We start from the raw sequence: 19,326 nt of genomic DNA, 5'->3' as shown, positions 1-19,326 counted from the left end.
AGAGAAGAAAGGGGTGAAGCTGCTCACCTCTACTAAACTTCAGTTCTCATGGCTTGGCTGTGCTGCTAGATTCTGTTTGCATAACTGCCCTCAGCTACTGATTCTGCAGAGGGCTTTCTCTGTTGTGGAAGTATAGTTACATGCTCCCAAATACTCCTGCATTGGGAAAGCAAATACGCTTTACTCTTTTTTTTTTTTTTTTTTTTTTTTTCTGTTTGCTTGCCCATGTGCCTTTGTGGAGTCAGGTTTTCTGCTTTACAATCAGTCTCCTGCTGGGTTCTGTAATTTGGCTTCCTGATAAAATAATCTGGAGCGCATAATAGCTTGGAAATGGTTCTTAATCTTCATTTTAGTGTTGTATCTTAAGACCACTTTCTCCTTTTCATCTCCTGTGATCAGCGCAAATTTCCCCAATATCAGCTCAGATATTGTTCCACCAGTGTATATATATAGCATACATGAGCAGCAATCATCATTACTAATTATCACCCATAATACCTTAATTATAAGCTGAAGCTCAATTTCTTATTTGTGGGAATAATAGGTAAAAAATAGGCTAATTAGAACTCAATTTCCCCTTTGTCTTCAGTGCATGGAAAAGCATTTTGTGTAATCAAATCCTTAGCATACACACTGAACAGACGCCTATACACAACAGCTTAGATGCTCTCTATGTTTGAGCATTCTACAGTTGCTTAAATATAATAAGTTTACCTTGCATTCATTTAGCCATCCAGCAATTATAAGAGTATTTTTATATTATATATCACAAGGAGAGAAAGTCACACCATGTTCTTAAACCAGTAACTAAGCTGATTAACTAACGGAATTTTCTCTTTAATAGCCTTCTCTTAACAGACTTCTTTTACTTAGCTACTATACTCCAGAATAAAAATAAAGACTAGCAGAAAAAGATGCAGCTCAACATTATAAAAAATAGAGGGTACAACTTGCTGGCGGTGGAATTTGCTATGCTTACACTGTTTGGCGCAAAAGGAGAAGCATAAAGACAAATGTATGAGGACACCTGCCTACCTGGATAAGTTTTACTGCAATTTAATTATCAATTAACAACAGTTTGAGAAACTTGTATTAGCTATTGACCTTGATCTTTCATCTCTGCATACTATTAAAGAAGTCAGAATACAAACCTCATAATACTTATCACTTATCAGTTTTATGACAAGCGTATATATAACGCATTTTTTCTACCTGTTAAGTATGAACTTGTTCCAAGTAAGATTTTCCATGTAAGCGTATCTACTGTGGAAACATCCATTAAAGGACTCATAAGTAGTAAATTAAACTTGACTTCAAAGACAACCCTTCCTCAGACAAATTAGGCTACAGAGATAGAAAAGGGCAGGAGCAATCATTAATCTGTTGAAGGCCACCTTCTGAAATGTTCTGTTATTTCTAAGCTCAATGACTATTTCAAGATTAATTGTTCTTAATTTTACAGTGTGTCTTTATAAATGATGCACTATTAGGTGATAAAATATTGCACACCAAAATCAGGTCTCCTTTATTCTACTTATTCTAGCAAGTCAATTGCTTAAATTCAAAATATATACAGGATTACCCTCAACTCTAGAAGTTTAGAAGTTAATTTGAATGAAATATTTTTCCCTAGTGAGGTTCACAAAGTTGAGTCTCCCATGAGATGCTGCTTGGCTGTAAATGAATTACTTTACAAATTTACCAGGGGTCATTGTAACATCATTTGCACTATCACTGAGTGCTAGGAAGGGGGAAAAGCATAATAATTCTGATTGTGTATAGATTCATAACAGAAGATGAAGAACTGGCATAATGTTCTGAAAAGTGTCTTTGCCCAACCTCCAAAATTCTGTTTCATGCTGAAGAAAATATGAATAATAGAATTACGTGAAAGGCAACGTCTTGGCTTTATTGACACGGAGAAATTATCAGCTTATGTTAAACCATAACTTCTTCTCAAACAGTTTAATAAAACAAAATAAAGTATCACTCATCTGCAATAAACTTTTTTTTAAAAAAAAAAATTACTGTATTTCAGCTTCAAACCCTTCGAATGATTTTCTCTTTTTTTTTTCCTATTTTCTAAATGTAGGTACTTGTTTGTTTGTTTTTTTTATTTTTTTTTTATTTTTTTTTTATTTTTTAAATCAAACAGTATTACAGGGCTTTCAAGGCTAAAGATTTAATTGAAATATAAAGCTGGAGAAAACTGAGAGATCATTTTTTTGTGTACAATGCAGGAAGAGAAGACATTTGGCAAGAAATCTGGATCTCCCCACAAGCCTGGGAAGGATCATACGTGAATGGGCAGTGCAGTGTCAGGCTCACCCTCACCCAGGACATGGCAGTTGTGTGTCACAGACTGGTAACTCCCTCATGAATCCTAATGTAGGATCTGGGGTCATGATCACCTTCACTTCCCAGACTGGTAAGTGCTTGGGGAAACCTCAGTTAGGTCAGCTCATTGGGAAAGGCAGTATGGGAAAAACTACTATAGAAAGAGAACTATAAGGTGTCATATTTATCCATAAAATGGGTCAGGTACATGATGGGACCACGTAGGCTATGGAACGGGTTTTATATTTTTCTAAATACAAATACATATAATAGAAATGTTAAATATTAAAGCAAATTATACCAAGTATGGTAAAAGATATATTTCACATTAGTGAATTCTGGTTGCTCAGCAGGATATTAGTTTTGCACACATTTTGGCAAAGCTTTGCTATTTCAGAATTTATTTCTGAATTTAGTGACTTCTACTGCCTGTAGGTAGCTCGGGCAAAAGGACTGAACTGAAAGCAACAACAAACAGACCTTCACTAAATATTTTATTGTTAATATATAAGAGATGTTATTTGCAGAAACACAGCCTGCCTGTTGATTCAGTGAGTGAAAAATAAGAATGACAGGTAAGACTCTACCTTGACTTAAGTGAGTTTAAGTTATTTAAACTGGTAGTTTAAAAAAATTTTTCTAGAGACAATTGAATTAAAATATAAGCAAACTCTACATACCTAACCACCCCCAAAGAAATTCATTGAAATCTTGGATTTAAACTTCATTGCTAGCACCCTGAATATTTTCCTTTCACCTCCCTTAAAAACTGAGTTGTAGTAAACTTAGCATGAAAGATGAAGAGACAGAAGAACGTAATGAAAACATCTCTCTGCCAAGGCTTATGAATGTTGGTGAACACTCCAAAGCCAGTATCGTGTGTCTATGTGTGTGTTGGGGTCCTTCTGCTTGCCTTGGCTTGGCCAAATATTTTCCATAAACAGCTTTTCATCCATAAGTGGAAGTTGGATAAGTCAAATTATTAGAAAAATGAGTAGAAAGATGCATGGGGTGTGCTACTGACGAAGATGGGAAAGAAAATCCTGTCTCCCAGTACTCTTTTCATTGGAACCCCCAGTTTCCCCCTCATTCCCATAGATCAGGCGCTTTTTTTTTTGAAACTGAGCATTTTAGGTAAATTACAAAAGTACTCACAGTAGGTTAATTTGTACTTCTGGTATGTCCCTAAGCCCTTGATGGCCTGCCAAGCACTTCTTTTTCAATTCCGTTTGGTATTTTGAACGTGCTGTATTTATTAACACCCCCCCCCTCCAGAGATAGGCAGTTCTATAAAACTTGCCACACATCTGTTGGAGTTTTGTTTATGTATTGAAATGTAATTGGGCAACTGGAGAAAAGTGGATTTGTGATGTGTTATTTTCCTAAAGATTACATTTAATAATGTTGGTGTACCCTCCATAATTTATTTGATTAATAATATTTGATCTAAACCCAAATTATGACTTCCCACATATATGACATAACTAATGAACTGTGAAAGGAAAGCTGTTCAGATGGTCACCAATAACCAATGCTTAGTTAATCCTTTAAATAAACCGGAGCTCACAATGTGTCCCTTTGAAGTCATAAATAATGTATATTTTTCTTTTGACTTTTAATAAGCCAGTGGAGTTCATCTCACAGTCTCCAAACACATATATTTTATTATGGGCCTCTGTAGTTTACTTTAATTAGTGTGTCTGAGTGCTTTGGGAGACTTAGCCCTACTGAAAACAAACAGAGTCTTACCATCTATAAAACATTAGCTCCCTTTGGTTTATCCTGATACAGCTGAAGCTCAGTGAGAAACACATGGTGTAAGTAAACACTCATAATTGCATTAGAATTCCCGGGTGTATTGGTAATTCAAGCCCTGTTTCATGATATTGTTAGAGCAGTTAGAGCAGGTTTACCAATCTTCTCATCTTCTGGGATTTCATGAAATTCCATTTGGAGAGAATTTTAAATGACAAATCTAATAGAAACAGCAAGAGACAAAACAAGTCACAGAGGCTCTGGAAAGGAAACACAATGCTAAAAAACCTCTTGGTGTTTTGCCACGTCTCTGAAATTTCTCATTCCTCTAAGCTCCTTGCTGATGTGTCAATTTTTGTCTAGGGTGGGTATGCCTGCATCTTCTTCCACTGTCCCCTGCAGAGCTTTTGGTCCAATCTGTCAAACAACCTGATACTCCTATTTCTGCACTAATTTTCACAGAAATGGATGCAGTCAGCTCCAGAATGAAACAAATACTAAGGTGTAAGTAGTATGTTGAATGATATCAGATACATTTTTTAAGAATCAAAGAAATAATTATTGAAGGCTTTCCATTGTAAGGATTTAAGTAATTGAAAATTCTTTGCATGCCTATAATTTGCAATTTCTTTTTTTTTTCCAGAAGAAATAAAGCATCCCTAAGAAACAGATAGAATAAAAATAGAAGCAGACTGGTTTGACTCTAGAAAAAACCCACAGCTACTAGACTTAAACCAAATATTATTCAAAATAATGTTGGCAATCAAATCTCACTGTACTTTGGCCCTTACCCCAAGTCCTACATGTCTCTGCATCTTCTGGAGATCTAATGCAATAATTTTAAAGAATAAAATGTTGATGTAATAAACGTAGTGTGACTGCTTAAACAGCAGGATTATGAATTCAGTATAAAATTAATTGCATGGGGTTTTACTATTTGCCTGAAAATCTATTTTAAAGGTACAGCACTCCAGTATTTCTATGACAAAGTTTTCCAAACTACAAAATGCCTCTAAACAAAGACTTTTCAATGACATATGGCTTAGAATCTTTACAAAAGAGCAGAAACTTCTATATTAAAACAAATCACAGAAAAAAAATTTCAAAAGCAGTTGAATGCTAGGGATGTACATCTTTACATTGAGTATTCTGTCTTGCTGGGGCCAACTTGCAATGCCTACCACTAACAAGTACTACTTGTAATTTTTCTTGTAGTTTTGCTACTCATGAAATACAGAAATATTTATTTCATCGAAGTGCTAAACAGTTCTGGCAAATAAAATGAAAAGACAATTCAATTTTGCTGTCTGACCCTTGAGATCCTCTTGAATCATTAGTACCTTTCTACTAGTACAAGTTGGTCCTTCTATATTTACTGGCATTCACTTTAGCATTGGCTTTGTTGGCCACTATGTCTCTTTGGTTTGCACCTTCTGTTTTTGCTCCTATGAAACTCCCCCCTTAAACCTGTTAAGACATTTCAAAACCTAATAATTTTCCTAACAGGATGTTTATAAATCCATGCCATTGTTTTATATTATGACCAGTGCAAACAGAACACTGTCAATAAAACCCAAGCTGTATCTGTTGGAGGCCTGAACTTGGAGAGAGCTGAAGGTGAGTGGTTGGAGCTTGGCTTCTGCACTGTCCCAGCAGGGGAGAGGATGACCTGGCACTTGGACTCACCTGCAAAATACAGTGATGAGCTCTGACAGGCCAGTCTTGCTGGCACCACATGCTGCCACAGCAGTTGTGGTTTCCCCTTCTGTGCTGGGGAGCCCTAGAACTGTTTTAGAGGTCATAAGTTGAAGGCGTGAACAAGAATTTACTGTTCATTTTCCCTTTAGAAATGCTAAGCCCCTTGTTAGCTGTAGCTTACATATGCAGAGCACAAGTTTGGAAGATTTACAGCTGTATTTTAACGGTGACAGTTTCTCACCCTGCTACCCTGTCAGCAGGGAGAGGGTTTGCAAATGGGTCTTTCAACCACGCTTCTGCCTCCGGAAAAACAGAGTTGAAAATCATCAGCTCTGTCACGCTGTTTGTCTAAGCAACAGTCTTTGCTGTGGAGAATTGGGTCATCTGACCCAAACGTCACACCAGTTTCACTTATGAATTGTGCCAAGTGACTAGGGCTGGATGAATTCAACTTATTCTTAAGCACCAATTGAACTTACATAAATATACAACCTCTGATGCTGAGGCTCTAGGAAAACTGCAGTACTAGTAAGGTTTGCTGAAGCTATAATTCTAAACCCCTCTGCATGGAATATTTCCTCTTTATTATATTCATCTACAGAAGTCATGCTGAAATTAAAAAAGGACAAACCAAACCTCAGTTTGTCAAAACACACCATGTTTATAATATTAAATAATTGAAACTATAAGTAAATATATACAGTGTCGATAAAATCGAATTATCAGGCAAAGCATAATTGGGGTTTATTTAAACTGTGATTGACTCCATTCATTAGTTATTCCAGAGGATATATAAAGATAAATTACTTTCTCGGAAATTGAGACACGACCTTTTTTTTTTTAAATATATTTTTCTTATCAAGTTTTCATTAGACAAGGCAGTCCACTTTATATGTTTGTACAATTTAAGTAGGCTCTTAGTCTGTTTGTTAATACATCATGTTTATTTAAAACTCCTGAAGGAAGTTATTAATCTGTCAAAATTTTGAAGATTTGAAGCTGCTAAATAAATGAACAATGCTAAATAATTCTTTCTGTTGTCTACAAAAACTCAAAATAAGACTTAGTGTTCTTCTCTAGAAGGAGAAGGCTGGATTGCTTTGAAATTACTCAATATTTGCCTACACCATACAGCTGCCAAAGCCTGAACCGGCTGATAAGTACACCCACTGGCTTAAACAAGGTGCCTTTCTGACTAGAAAGGTTGGTTAGGAATCAAAAAAATGAAGTTGAAAATTGAATTAAAGTATATCACAAGAGGTGCTATGGAATGATTGCCATTTGCAAAAGAAAAAGGCAAGCGCAATTAAAAGCTGAATCTCTAATCCCTCTGCCTATGGCTTAGAACCTGAGCCAAAAGAAACACTGCTTTAACAGGTCCATTTCCCCTGAGGGGAAGCACACCCTCGACCACCTAGCTGGTGCAATGAAGAGATAAGAAGATGTTTGGATGTATTAATGGCCAACAAATTCTGTGTTGGCTCCTGACAGAAAAGCCTAGAATTAGTGGGTGGCAAATTCGAGCTCTGTTTTCTGACAGTGGCTGTTTCAGCACAGTGGCAAATCCAACAGCCTTGTTTTTCAGCCTGTCTCTAGCAGCTAAATCACATACCAGGACGTGAGAAAACCTGTGTGTCACTGACATTTGTCTAAAGAGACATTTGAAAGTGGTTGAAAGGCAAAATGTACTGCTAACTACTAATTAGACTAATTAATAGTAAGGGTGGATGACAGCTATTGCAACAACATTTACATTGTGTCTGACTACCTGAAAGAAATGCAGCTATTAATAATTTTAGTCTGTGGAGACTGAATCTTTTGCTTTAATACTTGGGAAGAATGAGCTTAAAATATTTTCTCCAATTCACTGAGGAGCTCCCCTGTTCCTGCAAACATTTTTCACACCAGCAATAACCCAGACGTGGTAGATGAAAGATTTTACTTCCTTTAGCACACGAGATTTTTTTCTAGGAGCTGGTTCATCTACAAGGTGCAACTGCAAATGTTTCTGTTTGGCTAGATTAACAGACAGACCATTACATCTTGTTTTAACAGGATACAATTGTACATTTCATGTAATCTCCAGTAGAAGCAGGGTGTGAATAAGATTCAGTAACCAGCCTTTGCTACAGGTTTCAGAATGCTTTCTCATGGCAATAACCATGAGCATTATCAGGCTGCCTTCTAGACACTACAGCGTGGATCCCTTATGACTAGACAGTGCCACTATTAAGTCAGGAATAGATAATTGTAAGAAACGGTATCAGGTAGAGGTGTTATTGCCAACTTCCTCAAGTTTCTCTTGCAACATCCGTCATTTTTAAAGCCCTATCTCAACACGAGAGAACCTTAGCTCTTGCTTTAAAATGTAAGTTACTACCCTCTGGCTTCAGGACAAAAGTTTAAAAATACAGACTTGAAGGGTTCGTAAATTATCTTGGTTGCTCATTACAGAACTCCTAATGCTATGTGGATATACACAATTTAGGTACAAAAGGTAGTATCATACAACTTTTGTAAAAAACACACCGCACATTTTTTATATGACAGATTGTTTCTTTCCTCTCCTCTCTCAAAGCATCTGTATAGCAACTGCCAGTTTTTAAAGTTTCCATTATTTTAGGATGATTACTAATGCTCTGCCTAAACCTCATGTTGTAATAAATGGTCAACTACCATTATTCCAATCCGAGGTACTGAACAGGTCTGTACATGATCAGTTGCTGTTGCTCACATTTCACAATGTAATTTCCACCCCCTGATTTGATAGTCATAACTCTGACACAGAAACTGTGAAAACAGTTTAATTGCCCAGGAAGAGACACAGAGCACTGCAAGCAGCATGACAGGATTCTTTATTATACTGCCTTTCTGCCTTTTGGGACTGTACTGGCCTCGGCCCTTACATGTGCTCTACGAGATTTATTAACTTACTGATGAGTAACATTTTCTCTCAAAAATTCTTAAGAAATAACAGTTAAGCCTCAGTATTATAAATATTCACTGTACTCTTCATTCTAGACAAGCATACGTACATGTACCCAGAAGTGGAGCCATTTCAGAAGGAAAGTGTTCTTCACCAAAATTATTCTGTGGAATTAGTCAGCAGTGTGACTCAGGAATGTGACGACATACTCAGCCTAGATTGTGCATTTTCTAGGGTGGCAAGAACTCTGTTATTTAACCTCAAATTTTGCCATTGTACAAATAAATACTGTGGGACTTCAGGGTCAAACAAATATGGTCTCTGCACAACACAGAAAACAAAGCTCACTCAATTAAATTGTGGTTTATCTGTGCTTGGAGGAGTCTAACCCACAAACTTACAGGATGAATGCAGTTCACAGAATCTTTGAATCTCTTCCAAATTAAACAACCAGGCAACTGTAAAATATTCCTTTTTTTTCTGATGATGCACGTTAAGTAAGTTACATTTTTATAGGACCTTATTAAACAAATAAAAAGGAGTGAATCCAAGCAGAATCCATTCTCTTTCTCTCCATCTGATAACAGACAACTGTTCATATAATGCTTTCCAGTTTAAGGGACACATCTGTTCAAACTATTGTCTCCCATACCAGTTCAAACTACCTTAAGATTTCCTTGAATCTAATCGTATTTCGATCACACGTCTGTAAACTGTCAACTTTCCTGAATGTTCACTGCTCTATTTTACTGTATGTTCATATTTACATACAAATCCACTTTTTTGCACATGCTGTTTGAAATAGATGTTTCCTCTCAATTATATCTACATACATCTACAATTACTTAAACATGTAAAGAGCCATAACTCTATTAAAGTGACAAACCAAATTTATCCTCTGCTTATTGAATTGGCATATTAGTCATAACCATAACACATTCCTAGATAAGAAGAGGCATTGGCTTGGCTTGGTTAAAGCAGTGGTATTTTTCAGTTATTTCAACCTGACAACACTTTCAGGTCAGAATAATGTGACAGTTCTCTCAAAATGAAGACTTCCAAATGCTATGTAGGCTGCACACAACTAATTTCCCAAGTTAAGATTTTATTGATTCAGACAAGAGATATTGGAAGATATGCTCCAGTCTATATCCAGAAAGACTGCTGAAACTTATGAAAATGGCTTAGGCTTTATCAACAACAAATGTAAATTAACAGCGTACTTTATGATCCTGTACAAATAACAGTACAATTTAATTCCATGGGAATCTTATCACTGATTTCTCTGGGATTGGAATGTGAATTTCTGTCTCAGAATGAAACCATCCCCAAATCCTGGGGCATTCATACCCAGGCAGAGGGTCTTGCAGAGTTTTGTATACATAAATATAGCTTCTGGACTCTCTCACCTGGGAAGTTTTTTCACTTTTATCAGATGGGAAGTTAAAGGCCTAATGCAGAATAGCATTTTGACACCAAAAGTAGGTGTTAAGTGAAACTTAAGTAAATAGGATCAAAATCTTTGCAAGCTGCTGGCTAATTGGCACAGCTTACTTACTTTTAACCTGTAATTTCTGAAAGGATTGAGACAATAGGCTTTTTTGTAGAAGGCATTCCAATAGAGTGCAGCATCATCTATTTCTTAAGAAAAATAGGGTTAACAAGCAGATCCCTTGTCCAGATTGCAGGATCAGCTACCACCACTGTCTCAGGAGATTCAGTTCTATTGCCAAGAGACTCAGCCCTCCCATGTCTCTAGGGAGGGTTGCTCCTTGTTCAGTGTATCAGAGTCTCTGGGCCCCACTTGGGGCACCATCCGTGTCTGGTGGCATAATCCAGGCTTCTAGGTTCAGCTTTTGCAGCCAAACACATAAATCTGTGCTTAAGCCTTGCACTAACGTTTCATACCCAGTCACTGATGAGGCAAGAACTAGAGCTCACATTTCCTAGTAAACAAAACTGTGTTCTAGTGTTGTGATCTCTAAAAGCCCTCTTGCTTGTTCTGTGCTCTAAGCACCAGGCTTCAATGCCTGCTATCATCACACCCCAGAAATCCACACAGTTATTCTAGAGACTTCAGCAAGCTGAGCTACTAAATACACTAATTATTCTCATTTTTCCTCCTGACACTTGGCTGTGTTATACTGGGGCTGGTATGAAAAAATGTAGAGCATCCAATAGTATTTGTAACTTGAAATGGGAAAATTCAGTTGCTTCCTTTTTTTGAACAGTCAGGAGTCTTTATAGGGCTCATGTAACAATTTGAATACTATAAAGATGAAATATAAAGCTAACTGGGCATACACTCTGACTACATAAATTGTAGTGACATCAGACCTACGTCTGCCTGAACAGTTATACTGGGTTTCTCGTGTGTTTTTTCTGACTCCAGCAGGAAGTAACATGTTAGGGTTTTTGTTGCTAATTTTCTAAATAAAATTAAGTCCTCTATAGATTGGTAGCAGAATTTCATATGCTCAAGGTTCTCCATGTTATAGTCTATACACTGCAATAGAGAACTGACTCATCATTTTGAAGACAAATACACTCCACCAGAGGGAGTGGGAATGTGTCCTGTGCCTGGAGTTTGTGGCACAGAATTAAAATACCACAGGGTATGCTGCGTATATTTTTTTTTAAATTTATTTTTAATTTTCCTTATTTATGACAGCAATAAGCAAAGCATTCCTGAAATATTAGCAAAAAATATTCAGATAATGACTTGGGTAATAAAAGGGATGATTTTATCCTTTGTTCACTGTGGCCATCACTGCCGTTAGACTGCTAAGGCTTTGAGGTCATTCACTGTCATAAAGCAAAGACGACAGAGGAAAATAATGGAAGGAAAAAGGAAGCGGGATGGTCAATACAAATAGGTATCTGCAAGACTTAGGACATTAATGAACAAACTGCTGAATTTTTAAGAGTTTAAGAAGTAAACATCCTCAGCACTGTACCACGTTTCCATAGCTCAGACAGCAGAAGAAAGAGTGCTCAGCTCACTCTGGTCTTTCATTGACATATATTTTGAATCTGTGCTACACTTCAGGCCCTGTTGGGATGCCAATAAAGGCAGGCAGAAAATAGAAACATCCACAGAAAGAGAACAGTTATGTTTTAAAAGTAATATCAGCATTCCTAGGAAGATTCTTTACCCCCTTTTGCAGAGTTCTATGGCTAGAAGCTATCAATTCACAAAGTTATGAGAAATACATAATGAGAAATGCAAACATTTTGTTTTTGAAATTAACGAAAGATTCAGTCTGAAGTGTTTTATTTAAATTCATTTATATTACAGACTGATTTTTTCCCTATTTGCTTTGAGGAAGCAGTAGTTTCTTCATTAAGATTAAAAAATCTAGCATTAAAAATATTCAGATGAAAGAAAAAAGGAAACATTTAATAAGAAGAAAGCTTTAAACCTTTTGAGATTTCATGCACTCTTCACTAAGATCAAAGTAACATTTTTAAGTCTCAGGCTCACTTAGAAACATTTTGAGGTGTGCTGTTACCACATCTCAGCAGCTTTTGCACTTCAGAACCATTTCAAACCTTATTGTGGTATGTTTGGCAACACACTTAAAAGATTACCAGTTAATCTAGTTAAGTAATTTGACTTCAAGTAAGTGTCTAACTGTCCATCCAGCTGCTTATTTCTTTTTGTTTCTTTGGAAAAGGAAATGAAAATCATTGAGGAAAAAAATGGGACAGCAAAGTCTGATCTTATTCAGTTTTTCTTGCAGCTGTGAATTTTACGAGACAGAGTTTTTTGTAGATAGTTTATAGCCATTAACTCCAGTGGGAGCAAGGCTGTTTCTGGAGTGCCTTATTTTCTACGGTTGACTTTATTTTAAATGAAAAATGTTTCTGGCTTTGAAGAACTGAAGTGAAAGGAAGTTTTGCCCTCAAGTTCAAAGGCTGCCTAATGGAATCTGACATGCCACATTTCCAGTTACTGTGGAGATGAAGAGCGGAGATAGAGATGCACTTTAAGGTGACAGGCACCTATGGGTATACCGATCATCTTCCTGTGACAGAGGAGTAGCTACCTCACTATACAGCAGTCTGCTTTCTTGCCATTCAAAACATAACTCCACCTAGTCCTGATCTCGAATATGCCATCAGTTACCGTAGCCCATACCAGTTGGAAGTACACAGATAACCACGCAGACATTCTAGACTTGTACCCAGAAATTGCAACCAGCTTGGGTCTGACCTTCAAGATCCTACAGTTTCTCATGTAGTTTGCTAGACATCCCACACTTTTCATTTTGCAACATCAGATTTGCAGAGACAGAGCACTAATGAAAGAAAGAAAATAAAAAGGAGAATAAAGAGAGTGGCAAAATGTAATAGAGAATGGACATTATCGACTGCCTTAACTCTTGCATTTATTAAATTTCCACCTTACATTCTTCTGTAGAGTCATTCATTTCCTAGTCTTTTGAACTGAAAAGACAAGTAAAATGTGAAAAGATGACACTGGTCTGTATAGTAGAAACAGAAACAGCCACTAAAAATTCTGCTGGTTAGCTCTGAAGACAAAGAACTAGCCCATGTTCTGTTGCTCCCTGAGAGGTTGATTCAAGGTCTGTAAAATGTGATCAGAAAATTTCTCCCAATTCCAAAGGTCTCCAGAGCTCATTCTGTAAGCACTGAACTTTTAGTGTTCATACTTAACACAGACTAGTGGGAAATAACTTTTTTCAGGATGCTTAAAATCTATGCTTAAAACCTTCATGAATTTCACCAGAACAACTGAGGTAACAGAACCTCATTTCTGCTTTATGTTCAGTTTTCACACTTTGAGATAACAGATTTATTTAAAAAGACTGTTGTAAATATTCTTTGTAAACACAAAAAGCATGTGTCAACTCTTCTGTTAAAAAAAGCAACAATGAGTTGTGAGTTTTCTGTTTGTTTACTTTTGAAATGAGATATTAAATAATAGGAATAGAATTCAGGTTTATTAGATCCCTTCCTGCAGCTCTGACTGCTGGACATTACTACTGTCTAGTTCACATTGAGGAAAAGCTTAGACACTTTATCTCAGAATTAAAACCGCATTTTCCACAGGAGGGAGGAACGAGGTCTTTGAGGTTTGACAATGGAAGAAATGCAAAAGGACTTTTAGAATGGGAATTCTTTTGCTACTGCTACTCATTCTATCTATATTCTTTCTATATTTTGGAATAATTAAACATAACTAAGTTGTTTTATATATATAATATTTATATATTATTATATATTCTATTTTTATATTATCATCTATACTATTATATATAGTATATTTATATATAAATATATGTGTATAGTATATACACACCAAGTTGTTATGTATATAGATAATCTTATACACTAAGATTGCATTTGCTTTAATAATTACCTGCATGTATGTATATGTTTTTTCTCTGCAAAACCTAGTAATTGTACTTGGCTTAGACAGCAGTGACAATAAAACATTGACTGAAGAAAAGATATTGAATGGAATATTGAATTGAAATTATTTTACTGAAGCAGAATATCAAATTTGATTTTTTTCTAGCCAGCTTCACTATTTTCACACTAGATTTTATGCATTTTCTTCAGTGTGGAAGGTATAGCTAACTTTGTTGCAGCAGCAAAATACTGATAAACAAGTCTTTAATGTTTATGTTTCCACCTCTTGTTGCGGTCTGGGACTTATTTTTGTCTCCCGGGTAATGAGAGAGACACCTTCAAAATCACATTCTCTTTTATGTCCTTTAGGTAAAGATAACCCAACAAAGTTGCCACAACTGCCTTTTAACTCTCCGTCCTTTCGCACCACCCGTGATAGAAATCTGTGGTGATGTTCAGCTTGGTGCATTTCAAGCCAGAAAATCCCACCCAGTAGTGAAGAAAATGGAAGAAATAGGAGGGAAGTCAAAATAGAGCTATAACAAGAAATGGAAGACTTGCATCAGCAAAGCAATGACTCTAAAATATCTTCTCTCATCTATATGCTAAACATTTGGATTGCACTTTCAGTTAACAAATTCTTGGAGGCTTATAGCTATGCACTGTAAAAAATAAGCACCACAAATGCAGCCAAGCTAGTCCATTTAAATAAGCATGGAAATGAGACTATTTCACCAGGTAGACAAATATTGTAAATATTTATACTTGTAAGAATAATAATGACAAAAACCTACAGAAAGCAACTACAGAGAGATATCTCATGCATGCATGCATACATGTGTTTTCCCCTGTGATCTACAGTGGATGTTAATAGCAAGAATGCATTGAATCTTAATTGTTGCTGCCATCCTTATTCCAGTTCTCAAATAATGAAGGACACCTGAATCACCTGCTCATGAGATCAGCTTGCAGGAGAGCACTGCAGGCTGAAATTGCTTCCTTCCTAGAAACAGGTTATATTGATAATACTGAAAACACTGAATTAAAGATATTCTTAACAAATGTTCCTTTGATGCATTCCATGAGGATTTCAGAGTCCTGAAGAGCACATTTTGACCCTACCTAGAGCTCTAGAAAACAGGTGTCACATAACTCCTCAATTATGCTAGCTGAAAACTCAGAGACCTCAATAAAAGGGTTTTGCCCTATTGTACACCCTACTAAACAGGAATGAAGTCTATAGAGATGTCAGTCAAGAAATTTTTGCCTTTTTGGGTAGGCTTTTTCTTTTTCTTCCTTCTGAGAGCTGTCTTTGGCTGAAAAGGATTTTGTCTTAATAAGAGAACTTGCTTATTTAAAATAACATATCCTGCTAACCTCAGTCCTTACACAAAATCTCAGATGGGCTTTGGCAGTAAGTTCAGACAGTCTGTGTTGTACTGAAGAGCACATTCTGTTCTCTGCACTATAATATCTGACATGTCTGGACTCATATCTCAAAAGCTACTGTATTAGTGTCAGGAGAATGTAGGATACTTTGCTACTTATTGTAGGAGATGGAAATGAAAGAAAAGAATGGATCTTTTCTGGTATATACTACATGTGACTGCAGTCTAGAAAATAGCTGGATAGATCTTGTAGTTATAAATAATGAAATGATCTTTTTATTATTAAATAATATATCAATCAATTTTTACTATCCTGATGCTGATATGGAAAATTGAAAGAACAGATGGCAGTGAGAATTAATCCAACTGCCATTCAGTATGCACTTATCTGTGCCTCTAGAGACTACTGTTAATTTTTTCCTTAACCTCTACCACTGGGAAGTGAAGGGATAGGGGTAATCTGTTACAGCTCTAGCAATTTTGTCTATTTTTCTGTCACCTAAGAAGAGCTATCAATACTATAGACAGGCCTAAGCTGTCTGATTAAGATCATGATTTGGATTTCAAATGTTCAACACTTAAAGAGCGGTTGTGAGGGAGATTCTTCTATTCAGTGATGTATGGATATCTATGGATACGGAGATGCATGGGCATAGTGTTAAACTTGAATGTGGATTTGAACTCTGAACAATGTAGTATTTGGCAAATAAATAGTTGATGTACACTTGTAGTTTGGTTGAAACTCCTCTACTCACTAGGTATATACAGAAGTACAACATATAACAATATAAACCAGTTCATAAACTATATTACTTGATTATTTTTTAAAATTAGAGAAATGTAGGTACAACATGAAGAGACAGGAAAATCCTAGTGCAATAGCTGTCCCTCTTGAGAAATGGATCACACAAATAATAAATACTCTCTCAGGCATCTACAGCACTGGTCAATACATGACCTATGACAGCCTCAAGTGATGGTGGACATCTGGTCTGAAATGTTTGGGATTTAACAAGTGGAATTAATTCAAGTCAACAACAACAAAAAATACTTAGTAGATACACTTTTATGCCATGCTAAGCAACAGTCCTAAATCTCCTCTTCCCAAAAAACCTCAAAGATAACGAAAAGAAACCCTTGGGTGATGAGATTAAGGTATCGCAATGAAAATATGCACCAGCCTTCTCAGTCTGTAAACATACGATGGAAATTTCTCACTATTATCTAAAACCAGCTGGAAGCTGTTTCATGGGAATGATGAAATAAAAGCAAGATGGCAGCAAAAGGTAACACAGACTTGTGTTACAGATATTTCAGGTAGTTACACTACTCCTGACTGATTCTTCATGAAGGATTGATTACTTGCATTTCCAGTGGCTTAGGAAGATGTCAACCTCTTTTTTAAGAAGATCTGTACTTTTGTTAGCCAACATTAAAAAAACAGAGATGAGACCTGCTAATAGTGAGCTAACTTGCCACGGTGCAGCTGAGAACAGAAGAGGGACACTAAAGGGACTAAATAGTATTTTCAGGCTATCAACTAAGTTGGGAGCACTGTGCGAGCTACAGTTTATCACATACCTGCCTTGCAGTCTCCTGATGGAGCTCTGCTTCTAGGTCCTTATTTCAGTTAGCACCAGCATCGTTTACCTGCGTCTGCTAAAAAAAGGGCAAGGAATTGCCTTAGGGGACGTGAATTGCCTTAGTTCCTGGGAAGACCACGAGAGGTCACTCCAGCTATCTAGACCACAACCTCTCACAGCGTTTCAAAGGATTTGCTAGAAAGGACTGACTGTTCCTCTTTGAGCTTGGGAAAATTAACTTTTCCAAACAAACAAATGGTTTACATCACCTGAATGCATTTCAAAGGTTATTTACAATTGATTCATAAAATAAAGAAGCTTATGGAAGGGTATGTATGATTTACAAATGACGGATTGTACAAATACAAAACACTTAGATTTGAATTCTAACACACACAGACACACAAAGCCAGCATCATGTCTTCAGACCTACAGAACTGAAGGTCTTCCTTCCTACCTCTCTTGCTCCCTCCTCCTCTTCACTGCTTTGTGCACCCTTGATACAGGTTTGAGAAGAAACAGGCTGGTGAACATGGCACCTCTCCTCTTGTTGTGTCAAGCAGGATAAAAGATGGTGGCTGTACGAGCAGGGTCTAGTGACTTGTGACAATAGCTTTTCCCAACAATAAGTCAATAGACCATTTTTCAAGTTTTATATCTTTTAGGTGCCTGAACAGTACACAGCCAACAAATCCCTGTAAGACTCACCCCTCTAAAAGCAAACAAGCAAGCAAATAAATTACATTCTAAACAAAACCCAAAGCTGTGCTACTGTTCAAAATCATGTTTAGGGATGCCTAGGGCTCAATTTTTGTCTTAATTTTGATTTGCTGAAGCATCACTTTGACCATTTACCAGTTATACCAGGGGTGTCAAACTAATTTGTAACTACTGCTACATTTATACTGTCCTAAAGTTACATTCGGTCATTTGAAGGCAACCGCGAGGCTGATGTGGCACCCAGTGAAAATGAGATTGACACCCCCGAGTTATACTGTGAATTTGCTACACTAAAAAGACAGCAAAGTTAAAACCCTGGGCTCCTGGGCCTCTGTTTGTTCTGAGAAGCCTACTGTACACACAGCCAATGCACCACACAGCTTACTTAGAAAAACTTTAACTCCGTCCTACTGCCAGTTAGTCTTTTAGCCCTATAGCTTTACTTGATACTGTCATCACATCTACCTGTCGTGACAGAAAGCTTTGCAATGCCATCAGTTGTTTGCTTAGACTGAGCTCTCTGGTCAGCAAATAGTATGGTAATGTAGCAACATGGCTTCATAGAGTTTCAGACCGAGAGGCACGACATTGACCTGTAGTTACACGAACCTGAAAAAAAGATTTCACATGAAGAATTCTTTACAATTTTGGTTAAGTTACTGAAAAAGTGAAATCTGTAGTTAAAAGGCACACGGTTCTCAGAAGCTGGCTGTGGACCTGGATGTGAAACTCTGAAATCCACCCCCAAATCTTAGTTTAGTTCTCTGTATGAGCCATTACAATTCTTCAGTCAGCATGATCTACCTGGTAATCATACCATACCTGCTGTACACCTACAGTTCTCCAAGCAGACCTGATACTAATTATGCACTTTGTCCAATCAAAACGAAGCAAACTATTTCTTTTGCGAGAGAAAATGCCTCCAAAAAAGCACAATGCAAAGAATGAGAGAATGAGTTCGTACCTTAGCCGAGAGAGTCTCATGAAAATGGATTACTAGTGCTTATGAAAACAACCAGAACATGAGCTCTCTGTCAGGCCTTCTTCTATGCAGTATACTTTGTACCTTGGAAGAAAAATAGATTAATTCTAACTACAATCATACAGAGTCATAAACACCTCATAGAAAGGCAGATTTATGATATTTTTTCTGCAGGTAGAATTGCTGTCCCTCTCCAGTGTTAGCATAAACTGTGGTAACTAATGCACACCCTGAGCTACTGATGAATGAAACACAAGATGAAAGTCTGCTGAAGTTCTATTTGATAGAATAATCCAACTTTTACCACTGTTGTACGATTACACAATGGCAATCAGATCCTGATAATGGAGTTTGGATTTTTCAGTGAATTTGAGAAGTAGACCTCCTTTTAAGTGATACTTTTAAAGTAATTTTTTCTTTGCAATTAGCTCTAATGCTTGAAGAACATTTAGTACTGTAAAATGAAACGAATCAATGTGGACTTACAAAAGACTAAAAGTCCCTGTATCATATGATCTCTATATATCAAAAAGACAGCTGATGAATAACTCTGATAGA

This window comes from Streptopelia decaocto (genome assembly GCF_964273445.1).
Source record: "Streptopelia decaocto genome assembly, chromosome: 4".
NCBI lineage: Eukaryota > Metazoa > Chordata > Aves > Columbiformes > Columbidae > Streptopelia > Streptopelia decaocto.
Note: the sequence above shows the minus strand (reverse complement) of the source record.